The following is a 10,000-nucleotide window of genomic DNA, read 5'->3' on the forward strand; positions in this document are numbered from 1 at the left end:
ATGATACACATATTACTTATGCTGGCTCTGATTTACATCTGATTCAGTCTAGTATATCTCAGGACCTTGAAAAGCTAAGCAAATGGCTTGTGTCTAACAAACTTACTTTGAACGCTACAAAGACTGAATTTATGTTGATCGGATCCAGGCAAAGATTAAGCACTCTCTCTGATACTCTTGAACTCTCCATTGCTAATGTTCCAATTGAAAAAGTTTCCTCAGTGACATCACTTGGAATATATGTTGACGAAAATCTAACATGGTATCTCCACGTTGATAAACTGTGTAAAAAGATTGCTTCCGCAATTGGAGCCATTAAACGAGTTAAGCCATTCAGTGTGCCTCAATCAACTTTACTCAGTATATACAACTCACTAGTTCAACCCCATTTTGATTACTGCAGCCTAGTCTGGGGTAATTGTGGTAAAACATTATCTAACAAGCTACAAAAACTACAGAACCGTGCTGCACGAGTGATAACTTCATCGAGCTATGACGCTGATGTTAATTCCTTGTTTGACAAACTCAGCTGGAAAGACTTAAATTCTCAACGTCAAATTCAGAAAGCTTTAATGGTTTTCAAGTCTTTAAATGGTCTGGTTCCCGAATATCTCACGTCTAAATTTGTAACGCGTAATGAATCAAACTATGCTCTGAGGGATTCGGCAAATAAACTTGTTGTTCCGTTTCCGAGAACAAACTACATGAAAAATAGTTTTAGTTACAGCGGCGCAACTCTTTGGAACAGCTTACATCGTAACATTAGAGAATCTAGTTCCATAGATCAATTTAAACGCCTTCTCTATCAAAATTTTTAAATACACGGCATTCATGGAAATCAGGTCTGTAGGTAGCTTATTTTGTAAATTAATGTAATAATAGGATTAGGATTTTAGATTTTAAGATTTTAGGATTTTACAAATCTCTTTTTTGGAATTGTACCTGATGAATTTTTTACCGTGTAAAAACTAAGTAAATAAATAAATAAATAAATAAATAAATAAATACTTGAATTCTTCTGCTTCATCATCACATGTGTGAAGTTATGGTGCCTTAAACTTTGTTTTGAAATACCTTATGTTTTACTGAAGACGAAAGCTCTTTTTGTGCTTCTTTCGTAAACAAGATGCTAATTAAGGAACGATTTCTCTGACCAAATGAATCTTTGAAATGGTTGCTTCGAGATGTGAAGTCAAAAGAACGTGTCCGTTTCAGTGCCAATTCCCAACCAACTGAGACTACATCGATTAAGCTCTTTCTCGGAAGCTCTGGCTAAAAGGAGAATTTGGCCTAAAACTCGTCATCTTTTCATTTAATTAGTGTGACCTCAATGATGCATTACAGTACATGCGAATGCGTACAACTAAACAGAATGTCATACACTTCAGACTTTAACAAGCCTCACACTGTTATCAGTAAAACACAAGACACCGCTCGGATTTGAACCCATGATCGCCATTTTACAACCAACCGCGCTACGGGGCTTTGCTTGAAAATAACTGTGGCTTTGCGTGGTTTGAATCAAAGTCATCTTAACGAAATATTTCACCGTCCACAACTAGAAGAAGTCCGTTACAACAGTGTAAGGAGTGTAGGACCTTTTCCGTGCCGGTTCTAATGGATAAGGTATTTTTCTTCTACCCGGAAATGATAGCCAAAGATTTCTGGTTCAAGGTCAGTGTAGGTTGAACATCGTTAAGCGTGAAAGACGATGACTCAAGAACTCTGTAAACTGACAACAAGGCCTTTACGAAAATCGTACTCTGTAAAATAGGAGTGCTCCCGGCGGGGATCGAACCCGCGACCTTCGCATTACTTTAGCACCCCGGATGACCGTTACCAGTACTGCTTATAAGAAAGAATGCGCAAAATGTATTCTGCATGGCCGGTTACCCTTTAGTTGTCTTGCCGGTTACCCTTTAGTTGTCTTGCGATTGTCTTTTCCCACTGCGTCCATGGCAATGATTATTAATTTTTGGAGGTATGACAGGAAGATCAAAGCCAAAATGGCCATTGTTTATGTTAACAACCAAACGGAGGTTTCGCCCAGCAAAAGCATACCCGTTAATCATGTAGTGTTCTGGAACATTCCACCAGCTTTCGAGCCACATTGCGAGGAGCCCGGCTAGCTCAGTCGGTAGAGCATGAGACTCTTAATCTCAGGGTCGTGGGTTCGAGCCCCACGTTGGGCGAAACAATTTCTTTATTGTTGGATCAATAATCTTGTATTCCTCTAATAGTGTACACAACTTAACCTTTTCGTTGAGTTGGACTGGATAAATGGCCAAGTCGGCGTCACGGAGGTTATTACACTAAAGTGACAATCAAAAGTAAAGATCGAGCTGTCCTAAAACAAGAGAGGTAATAACACAACCTACAACACAGTTATTTGTATTTCTGTCACATTCTACACTAAGGAATTTAAAGGGGAAGTTAACAGATTGTTTTTGTTATTTTATTGTATGACTTTGCTGCCTTAGATAAACCTTCCGTTTAACCCACCATTCAAATTGCGTGTTTGACTGTCAACCACGCAGTCTCTTAGGAATCGCCAAAGCGGAATTTGTGAATTTTCTCCACCGACTGATCGATCACATCTCGTATCAACCCATCCTTTGCCCTGGACGTGCTGGCAGCACTTGTTAATCACTCCAGAGTTAAACTGTAATCACTTCTCGTTGAGGACCGGAATTCTTGAATGTTTTGTCTGTGGTTAGCTTCAATGGACCTCTTTACCGCTGTGTCTGCAGCGTTAGTAGCCTTTTCCAAACTGCAAAGTTAATTCAATCCTGTGCTGCCTTAGTTTATCCAGTCAAAACTCCTTGAAGTCGCCCAAATCTTGGCGGGTAGCGGCTTTATCACTTAAACTAGAACTGTAACTAACACCACCGATGCGAACGTGGCGTGCACCCAAGGGAAACATATTTCTTGATGTAAACCCTTCAAAAGAGGCTGTAATTCGAATTGTTAAGATTCGACCACCGTACTCTCACACGCGGCCTGTTGGTCTAATGGTATGATTCTCGCTTCGGGTGCGAGAGGCCCCGGGTTCGACTCCCGGACAGGCCCCACACGTGTTTCCGTTTCGGGCAATTTAATTATGGAAACCCGTCGTCAAGTTGCCTTGTTTTCATATCCTGTCTATGCTGTTTTACGACGCCAACTTCGTAATAATAATTTAAAAAGCATTACTGATGAGGCAAAAGTAAATGGCCTGCATGATGGAAGATCTACGTCCGCCAGTTTCAATACTTGATCTGTTCTGCTTCATCATCACATGTTTGAAGTTATGGTGCCTTAAACTTTGTTTTGAAATACCTTATGTTTTACTGAAGACGAAAGCTCTTTTTGTGCTTCTTTCGTAAACAAGATGTTAATTAAGGAACGATTTCTCTGAGCAAATGAATCTTTGAAATGGTTGCTTCGAGATGTGAAGTCAAAGGAACGTGTCCGTTTCAAGGACAATTCCCAACTGAGACTACATCGATTAAGCTCTTTCTCGGAAGCTCTGGCTAAGAGGAGAAGATGGCCTAAGACTCGTCATCTTTTCATTAAATTAGTGTGACCTCAATGATGCATTGCAGTACATGCGAATGCGTACAACTAAACAGAATGTCATACACTTCAGACTTTAACAAGCCTCACACTGTTATCAGTACTGACACAAGACACCGCTCGGATTTGAACCCATGATCGCCATTTTACAACCAACCGCGCTACGGGGCTTTGCTTGAAAATAACTGTGGCTTTGCGTGGTTTGAATCAAAGTCATCTTAACGAAATATTTCACCGTCCACAATTAGAAGAAGTCCGTTACGACAGTGTAGGACCGTTTTCGTGCCGGTTCTAATGGATAAGGTATTTTTCTTCTACCCGGAAAAGAAAGCCAAAGATTTCTGGTTCAAGGTCAGTGTAGGTTGAACATCGTTAAGCGTGAAAGACGATGACTCAAGAACTCTGTAAACTGACAACAAGGCCTTTAGGAAAATCGTACTCTGTAAAATGGGAGTGCTCTCGGCGGGAGCGTTTAGCCCTTCTTGCATTCGCTCTGACGAAGGGCTAACGCTGGAAACGTCAGCTTTTAGAATCTCTGTACGGTGGTCAATTTACATTATCAACTCCATTGATAAAACCAAATTTTAGTAAAATCTTTCTTGAGTTTGGTTAACGTTATTACCAGCCGGAGCCGTATCGACAAATATATATTGTTGTATCGCATGGACTAAATTTTGCCAGTGTGGGTTGAACATCGTTAAGCGTGAAAGACGATGACTCAAGAACTCTGTAAACTGACAACAAGGCCTTTACGAAAATCGTACTCTGTAAAATGGGAGTGCTCCCGGCGGGGATCGAACCCGCGACCTTCGCATTACTTTAGCACCCCGGATGACCGTTACCAGTACTGCTTATAAGTACGACGCTCTAACCGACTGTGCTACGGGAGCTCCCGCTAAGAAGAAAGAATGCGCAAAATGTATTCTGCATGGCCGGTTACCCTTTAGTTGTCTTGCGATTGTCTTTTCCCACTGCGTCCATGGCAATGATTATTAATTTTTGGAGGTATGACAGGAAGATCAAAGCCAAAATGGCCATTGTTTATGTTAACAACCAAACGGAGGTTTCGCCCAGCAAAAGCATACCCGTTAATCATGTAGTGTTCTGGAACATTCCACCAGCTTTCGAGCCACATTTCGAGGAGCCCGGCTAGCTCAGTCGGTAGAGCATGAGACTCTTAATCTCAGGGTCGTGGGTTCGAGCCCCACGTTGGGCGAAACAATTTCTTTATTGTTGGATCAATAATCTTGTGTTCCTCTAATAGTGTACACAACTTAACCTTTTCGTTGAGTTGGACTGGATAAATGGCCAAGTCGGCGTCACGGAGGTTATTACACTAAAGTGACAAACAAAAGTAAAGATCGAGCTGTCCTAAAACAAGAGAGGTAATAACACAACCTACAACACAATTATTTGTATTTCTGTCACATTCTACACTAAGGAATTTAAAGGGGAAGTTAACAGATTGTTTTTGTTATTTTATTGTATGACTTTGCTGCCTTAGATAAACCTTCCGTTTAACCCACCATTCAAATTGCGTGTTTGACTGTCAACCACGCAGTCTCTGAGGAATCGCCAAAGCGGAATTTGTGAATTTTCTCCACCGACTGATCGATCACATCTCGTATCAACCCATCCTTTGCCCTGGACGTGCTGGCAGCACTTGTTAATCACTCCAGAGTTAAACTGTAATCACTTCTCGTTGAGGACCGGAATTCTTGAATGTTTTGTCTGTGGTTAGCTTCAATGGACCTCTTTACCGCTGTGTCTGCAGCGTTAGTAGCCTTTTCCAAACTGCAAAGTTAATTCAATCCTGTGCTGCCTTAGTTTATCCAGTCAAAACTCCTTGAAGTCGCCCAAATCTTGGCGGGTAGCGGCTTTATCACTTAAACTAGAACTGTAACTAACACCACCGATGCGAACGTGGCGTGCACCCAAGGGAAACACATTTCTTGATGTAAACCCTTCAAAAGAGGCTGTAATTCGAATTGTTAAGATTTGACCACCGTACTCTCACACGCGGCCTGTTAGTCTAATGGTATGATTCTCGCTTCGGGTGCGAGAGGCCCCGGGTTCGACTCCCGGACAGGCCCCACACGTGCTTCCGTTTCGGGCAATTTAATTATGGAAACCCGTCGTCAAGTTGCCTTGTTTTCATATCCTGTCTATGCTGTTTTACGACGCCAACTTCGTAATAAATCAAAAAGCATTACTGAGGAGGCAAAAGTAAATGGCCTGCATGATGGAAGATCTACGTCCGCCAGTTTCAATACTTGAATTGTTCTGCTTCATCATCACACGTGTGAAGTTATGGTGCCTTAAACTTTGTTTTGAAATACCTTATGTTTTACTGAAGACGAAAGCTCTTTTTGTGCTTCTTTCGTAAACAAGATGCTAATTAAGGAACGATTTCTCTGACCAAATGAACCTTTGAAATGGTTGCTTCGAGATGTGAAGTCAAAAGAACGTGTGCGTTTCAGGGACAATTCCCAACTGAGACTACATCGATTAAGCTCTTTCTCGGAAGCTCTGGCTAAAAGGAGAATTTGGCCTAAAACTCGTCATCTTTTCATTTAATTAGTGTGACCTCAATGATGCATTCCAGTACATGCGAATGCGTACAACTAAACAGAATGTCATACACTTCAGACTTTAACAAGCCTCACACTGTTATCAGTAAAACACAAGACACCACTCTGATTTGAACCCATGATCGCTATTTTACAACCAACCGCGCTACGGGGCTTTGCTCGAAAAGAACTGTGGCTTTGCGTGGTTTGAATCAAAGTCATCTTAACGAAATATTTCACCGTCCACAATTAGAAGAAGTCCGTTACAACAGTGTAGGACCTTTTCCGTGCCGGTTCTAATGGATAAGGTATTTTTCTTCTACCCGGAAAAGAAAGCCAAAGATTTCTGGTTCAAGGTCAGTGTAGGTTGAACATCGGTAAGCGTGAAAGACGATGACGATGAGTACGAAAATCGTACTCTGTAAAATGGGAGTGCTCCCGGCGGGGATCGAACCCGCGACCTTCGCATTACTTTAGCACCCCGGATGACCGTTACCAGTACTGCTTATAAGTACGACGCTCTAACCGACTGTGCTACGGGAGCTCCCGCTAAGAAGAAAGAATGCGCAAAATGTATTCTGCATGGCCGGTTACCTTTTAGTTGTCTTGCGATTGTCTTTTCCCACTGCGTCCATGGCAATGATTATTAATTTTTGGAGGTATGACAGGAAGATCAAAGCCAAAATGGCCATTGTTTATGTTAACAACCAAACGGAGGTTTCGCCCAGCAAAAGCATACCCGTTAATCATGTAGTGTTCTGGAACATTCCACCAGCTTTCGAGCCACATTTCGAGGAGCCCGGCTAGCTCAGTCGGTAGAGCATGAGACTCTTAATCTCAGGGTCGTGGGTTCGCTGAGCCCCACGTTGGGCGAAACAATATCTTTATTGTTGGATCAATAATCTTGTGTTCCTCTAATAGTGTACACAAGTTAGCCTTTTTGTTGAGTTAGACTGGATAAATGGTCAAGTCGGCGTCACGGAAGTCATTACACTGAAGTGACAATCAAAAGTAAAGATCGAGCTGTCCTAAAACAAGAGAGGTAATAACACAACCTACAACACAAGTATTGGTATTTCTGTCACTTTCTACACTAAGGAATTTAAAGGGGGAGTTAACAGATTGTTTTTGTTGTTTTATTGTATGACTTTGCTGCCTTAGATAAACTTTCCGTTTAAGTCACCGTTCAAATTGCGTGTTTGACTGTCAACCACGCAGTCTCTAAGGAATCGGCTAAGCGGAATTTGTGAATTTTCTCCACCGGCTAATCGATGACATCTCGTATCAACCCATCTTTTGCCCTGGACGTGCTGGCAGCACTTGTTAATCACTCCAGAGTTAACCTGTAATCACTTTTCGTTGAGGACCGGAATTCTTGAATGTTTTGTCTGTGGTTAGCTTCAATGGACCTCTTTACCGCTGTGTCTGCAGCGTTAGTAGCCTTTTCCAAACTGCAAAGTTAATTCAATCCTGTGCTGCCTTAGTTTATCCAGTCAAAACTCCTTGAAGTCGCCCAAATCTTGGCGGGTAGCGGCTTTATCACTTAAACTAGAACTGTAACTAACACCACCGATGCGAACGTGGCGTGCACCCAAGGGAAACATATTTCTTGACGTAAAGCCTTCAAAAGAGGCTGTAATTCGAATTGTTAAGATCTCACACGTGGCCTGTTGGTCTAATGGTATGATTCTCGCTTCGGGTGCGAGAGGCCCCGGGTTCGACTCCCGGACAGGCCCCACACGTGTTTCCGTTTCGGGCAATTTAATTATGGAAACCCGTCGTCAAGTTGCCTTGTTTTCATATCCTGTCTATGCTGTTTTACGACGCCAACTTCGTAATAATTCAAAAAGCATTACTGAGGAGGCAAAAGTAAATGGCCTGCATGATGGAAGATCTACATTCGCCAGTTTTAATACTTGAATTGTTCTGCTTCATCATCACATGTGTGAAGTTATGGTGCCTTAAACTTTGTTTTTAAATACCCTATGTTTTACTGAAGACGAAAGCTCTTTTTGTGCTTCTTTCGTAAAGAAGATATTAATTAAGGAACGATTTCTCTGATCAAATGGATCTTTGAAATGGTTGCTTCGAGATGTGAAGTCAAAGGAACGTGTCCGTTTCAAGGACAATTCCCAACTGAGACTACATCGATTAAGCTCTTTCTCGGAAGCTCTGGCTAAGAGGAGAAGATGGCCTAAAACTCGTCATCTTTTCATTAAATTAGTGTGACCTCAATGATGCATTGCAGTACATGCGAATGCGTACAACTAAACAGAATGTCATACACTTCAGACTTTAACAAGCCTCACACTGTTATAAGTAAAACACAAGACACCGCTCTGATTTGAACCCATGCCGGATCGCCATTTTACAACCAACCACGCTACGGGGCTTTGCTCGAAATGAACTGTGGCTTTGCGTGGTTTGAATCAAAGTCATCTTAACGAAATATTTCACCGTCCACAATTAGAAGAAGTCCGTTACAAAAGTGTTGGACCTTTTCCGTGCCGGTTCTAATGGATAAGGTATTTTTCTTCTACCCGAAAAAGAAAGCCAAAGATTTTTGGTTCAAGGCCCTGTCGGCGGTGTTGGGAGTCCTTCTAGCACGAAACTGCTTTCCCTTTTACTCCAAACTTTTCGAGACAAAACGCTTTCAACTCAAAATCCGCTGAGCTGAAGCGCCCTTTTCATTCGACAGAGGCATTACCACTTGTTAGTATTGCTTCAAGATGCGGGGTAACCAGGAAGAACGGTATGCAATCCGAGATTGTCGTGTAGACAGACGGAACAGCAGGTGAAGTGGACCATTGAGTTCTGTATGCCTATCCTTTTTCAAAATCAATTATTCCATGAGACCAAAGTGACAACTCGGGTTCGGCCAAATTATGATCTAGTAAAATGTTTGAAGGGGATAGTTTCTAAAGAAACTGTGGTGCTGCGTCGGTGGGGAAGTATTATACAAAAATTGGTTTTATTAACAGAATTGATACAGAGATTCTAAAAGCTGACGTTTCGAGCGTTAGCCCTTGTTGGAGGGAATCATTACCTTCAATATGCTAGTGAAGGACAACAACTAACGATTATCTAAATTAGGCTTGGGCTGAGGTGAAGTTGTCCTTGTGAATTAAATCTCTTGTAACAACGGCATGTTACCGTTCTGACCTTGTAGGGTCAGCAAAGGGCGGTCCGTGTAGCAAAAACTGTGACATCGGTCACAGCAACTTTAAGGCCTTGGTCACAGTTTTTCCGTATACGGACCTTCCAGCTGGTAAATAAAATATTTATTTTGACAATTGGGTGCATAGTACTGTGAGTATTTAAATTACAACAAATTGTATATTTTAAATATTTGATTCTTGTGCTATGGATTCATTTGGCATGGCCATCCTCAAGAAACTTGTGTACTTCTGAAAGTATTGTCAAGTGTTGAGATATAGTTCACATCTTCACGTGTCGCGCACGTGACAAAGTGACCTTTACGTGCACCACTGCACGAAAGTTTGGTCATCTTGGAAAGATGTTTTCACATCTGACCTTCGTTTCTCTTTCATTTTTTTCCGCAAAAGATGTTTGGATGACTCATTTCGTTTCATCTTAAACCATTCAACTAGCGTTTCCTTTCTAAAACACTCATCAAGAATACCCATCGATCAGTAAAAAACATTGTGCTTAGCCACTTTGGAATAAATACACTATTTTTACCTCGTTTCCATGGTCCAGTGGTCATTGTCACCATCTGTAATGAATATAATCTGGGTCCGGGTATTCACTACATACACAGTCGAACATCATGAGAATCGCAATGTAAGGCCGATGTAAGAAGGATAGACCTCTCTCTTTCCTTTTCTTTAGTGCTAAATTAACCATACACCACT

The 10,000-nt window shown here is 41.7% G+C and overlaps 8 non-coding genes across 8 annotated transcripts; 6 read left to right on the forward strand and 2 right to left on the reverse strand.

Moving 5' to 3' along the window:
• Positions 1-2,119: 2,119 nt before the first annotated feature.
• Trnak-cuu (transfer RNA lysine (anticodon CUU)) lies at positions 2,120-2,192 on the forward strand. Its single transcript has one exon. It is a non-coding gene; the product is annotated as a tRNA-Lys (tRNA).
• Positions 2,193-2,997: 805 nt separating this feature from the next.
• Trnap-cgg (transfer RNA proline (anticodon CGG)) lies at positions 2,998-3,069 on the forward strand. Its single transcript has one exon. It is a non-coding gene; the product is annotated as a tRNA-Pro (tRNA).
• A 1,265-nt stretch (positions 3,070-4,334) lies between these two features.
• On the reverse strand, positions 4,335-4,445 carry Trnai-uau (transfer RNA isoleucine (anticodon UAU)). The gene is made up of 2 exons: positions 4,408-4,445; positions 4,335-4,370 (listed from the first exon to the last, which is right to left on the reverse strand). It is a non-coding gene; the product is annotated as a tRNA-Ile (tRNA).
• Positions 4,446-4,698: 253 nt separating this feature from the next.
• Trnak-cuu (transfer RNA lysine (anticodon CUU)) lies at positions 4,699-4,771 on the forward strand. Its single transcript has one exon. It is a non-coding gene; the product is annotated as a tRNA-Lys (tRNA).
• Positions 4,772-5,576: 805 nt separating this feature from the next.
• Trnap-cgg (transfer RNA proline (anticodon CGG)) lies at positions 5,577-5,648 on the forward strand. Its single transcript has one exon. It is a non-coding gene; the product is annotated as a tRNA-Pro (tRNA).
• A 910-nt stretch (positions 5,649-6,558) lies between these two features.
• On the reverse strand, positions 6,559-6,669 carry Trnai-uau (transfer RNA isoleucine (anticodon UAU)). The gene is made up of 2 exons: positions 6,632-6,669; positions 6,559-6,594 (listed from the first exon to the last, which is right to left on the reverse strand). It is a non-coding gene; the product is annotated as a tRNA-Ile (tRNA).
• Positions 6,670-6,922: 253 nt separating this feature from the next.
• Positions 6,923-6,998, forward strand: Trnak-cuu (transfer RNA lysine (anticodon CUU)). The gene has a single exon. It is a non-coding gene; the product is annotated as a tRNA-Lys (tRNA).
• Positions 6,999-7,789: 791 nt separating this feature from the next.
• Trnap-cgg (transfer RNA proline (anticodon CGG)) lies at positions 7,790-7,861 on the forward strand. Its single transcript has one exon. It is a non-coding gene; the product is annotated as a tRNA-Pro (tRNA).
• The last annotated feature ends 2,139 nt before the right edge of the window (positions 7,862-10,000 follow it).

This window comes from Montipora capricornis, chromosome 9, assembly GCF_036669925.1.
Source record: "Montipora capricornis isolate CH-2021 chromosome 9, ASM3666992v2, whole genome shotgun sequence".
Classification (NCBI taxonomy): domain Eukaryota; kingdom Metazoa; phylum Cnidaria; class Anthozoa; order Scleractinia; family Acroporidae; genus Montipora; species Montipora capricornis.